Source organism: Amborella trichopoda, chromosome 9, assembly GCF_054954075.1.
Source record: "Amborella trichopoda isolate Santa Cruz 75 chromosome 9, AtrichopodaSantaCruz75HAP2 v2.0, whole genome shotgun sequence".
In the NCBI taxonomy this organism is placed as follows: domain Eukaryota; kingdom Viridiplantae; phylum Streptophyta; class Magnoliopsida; order Amborellales; family Amborellaceae; genus Amborella; species Amborella trichopoda.
In genome coordinates this window covers 48,788,320-48,791,268 of record NC_142344.1, presented here as the reverse complement: position 1 = coordinate 48,791,268, position 2,949 = coordinate 48,788,320, and the positions used below count along the sequence as shown (strand labels likewise).

The following is a 2,949-nucleotide window of genomic DNA, read 5'->3' as shown; positions in this document are numbered from 1 at the left end:
ATGTTGTCAGAATTTATTTTTATATTTCAGGTTTTCAACTATATGAAAGTTCACATCTGCACACAAAAATAAATGAGAAAATATGGAAAGTTCCATATTTTCCTAAATATTATGCATACATCTGGTCCCCTTGTGTTTTTTAAATTTTTCCAATTTGCCACTTGGTCTGATTTTATCAACATCGGGCTGGTTTAATTTTAAAAAAAAATATTCTGGAACATAATGTTATGGCCTAGGTTTTAGGTCACTTCGGGGCTTGTCTGATGCCTAAAATATTGAATTTCCTATAGTGGGTTGTTCGATGTGAGAGACATCAGACTAGTTTGAAACTTAGTGTTAATCTCCCTGTCCAATATTTTTGACATCAAATCAGCTGGCCCCGAAGTAACCTAATACACCTAGGTCACAATCCTATGTTCATAAAAAAAAAAAAAAATTAAAAATGAAAAATAAACAATAAAAAGCAACAGGCAAACTGGGAAAATAAAATAACATAAGGCGAAGGTATATGGTGGGAAAATATGTACCTTTCTATACTTTTTCATTTGTTTTTATGAACACATGTAATTTTTTATTTTAAAAAACGTTTAGACAAGGTTGCAACCTTAAAATGTAGAGTTAAAGGTGTACCTCAAAAATCCAACATAAAAGGTTGTTTAGAGTTGGAAAACCATCTAATTGATCATCTCGACATCGAGATTTATGAATATGAAAAGAATAAAAAGCTTCGAGTCTATGAAGTAGTGTATCTTAGTACACATTCTCTGAACCGTCCATTTTCAAGATTTTTATGTGTTTATAGATCTATTTGATTTGAACCATTTATAGAGTTTAAAATTTTATATCTAGAGATAAAAATAGATTATCAAGCCATTTTAAAAAAAAATTATATCAAAATTACATTTATGATCAAATTTAGAGGTGCACCTTAAGTGGATTGTTTAAGGTTTCAACCTTATGCAAACAATACCCTTTTATGCTTCCATTATTATAGGTCCATTCCAAATTTGGCAGTACCGATATGCTCTAATGGTTTCCTCTATCAGACTAACAGGTTTAACTGAAATAATTGTTAGAAAGACCATAGAAATTTTACATGTTGCACCAACATAAAATGTTATTGATCATAAATGAAGATAAAAGTTTAGTGCAAGGCATATATGGTGGTCGCGCATGTCCAAATATACATTCCAACATGGCAAGAACATATAAGTTGGAAGCATTTGTTTGACGTGAAACTAGATCAAATAAACTTAAAACTTTGGTTCAACTTTACATATACATTTTCAGAAATGGGCTAGAATAGGTTTGGATGATTTGTGGGAGCAAAACTTTATTAATATGGATCTATGAGCTCACATAGTCTTTTACAAACACTAAAATTTATGTACAATACCACATATATATATACTAGGATTTTTCATCTGAGAAAAATTAAGAAAAACTTAAGTTTCAAAATTTTGAGTAAGTAGTTCATATTTATTCTAGGATTTAATTATCCTAATCCCTAAAATATTAATAATTAATTATCTAATCACATTCTTTCATATTCACCTGATTCGATTTTCCTTTCCAAAATCATCTCTCAAAATATTTTTGAATAAATTCTCTAACTAATAATAAGGTCTCTGCAGGTTCCTCCTGGACTCTATGATGAGTATGGAAAGCCCCTTAACAAAGGCAATTTATACATAACTGAAGATAGTCCAAGTGTAACACATGCCTTTCTTCAACAATTCCAGGGCGACTTTTCTCTATTTCTCAAGTTCTGTTCACAAGAGGTGGTTCGAGACGGTGCATGGTGTTAGTATTTATCGGTCGAAGGACAAAGCAAGCAGCTGATAAGGAGGGTGGCCTCATATGGACTCCTTTGAGTCAAGCTATAAAGAATCTGGTTTCTAAGGTGCTCCCCCATATCTCTGTCTGCAATAGTTATCCAATCTTTGACACTTCCTAGGAGAGAGCTATGTGTGTGTTTTCTTTCAACATGTGGGAAGCAAACAAATAAAAGCCGAGGATTTATGAGTAGGAGGAAACCTGCTATCTGCGATTTTTATCTCACAAAGTGGCAGAATCTTGTGTGTGGTTAAAAGGGTCGCATTCTAAAACTCAAAAAAAAAAAAAATGCTCACATAATTTCTAACCATGAATGTGCCATCATCGAATTGCATTTTAGTTTGTCTCTTCTGAACTCTTTAAATCGTGTTGACACAGGGATTTATAGAAGAGGAGAAGCTGGATTCTTTTGATCTGCCATACTATGGTCCATCTGCTGAAGAAGTTCAAGAATAGGTGAAGAGAGAAGGTTCATTTACAATTTCGCGTTTCAAACAAATACGAATAGCTCCATGGGGAGCCAACCAGAATGGAAAAGACTTAGCATTGATGTTGCGAGCTGCAGCAGAGCCCTTAATCAAATATCAATTTGGAGAGGAAGTCATGGACATTCTATTTGAAGAAAATGCTGAACTTATTCAATCGCATATCGATGAAGGGAAAAAGAAGCTGAATCATTGTGTTCTTGTCTTAAAAAGATCAAACTGTACTCATTTTGACTCATCATCCACCAAACTATCCCTTAAATTAGACATTTCAATTTATGGAGAATTTGATCTACTGTTTATGTACTTTATATTTTGATGTCTATTTGTGTTGAGCTTGTTCTATTGTTCATGCACTTTGACTCATCATCCACCGGCCAGAAAGGGAATGCGTACTCTTTAATACAGCTCGCTAAACTCTCCCCTCTTTTTCATATCTAGCATCTCGAGGTCATGATACTCAATTGGGAAGTTTTCTAGCACCTAAAACAAAATAATTGAATAGATTTTTAATGTGCACCTCACTTCTATAGTATTAGGTTGGCAGCTTATTCACAATTTTTCCTTGGATAAACTGGGTATGTTCTTAAATAAATGAAATTATTTTTTTCTCTCTTCTTTTTTTTGT

The 2,949-nt window shown here is 33.0% G+C and overlaps 1 long non-coding RNA gene across 1 annotated transcript; it reads left to right on the top strand.

Moving 5' to 3' along the window:
- Nucleotides 1-1,634: 1,634 nt before the first annotated feature.
- Nucleotides 1,635-2,728, top strand: LOC148780591 (uncharacterized). The gene is made up of 2 exons (XR_016040192.1): nucleotides 1,635-1,903; nucleotides 2,215-2,728. It is a non-coding gene; the product is annotated as an uncharacterized LOC148780591 (long non-coding RNA).
- The last annotated feature ends 221 nt before the right edge of the window (nucleotides 2,729-2,949 follow it).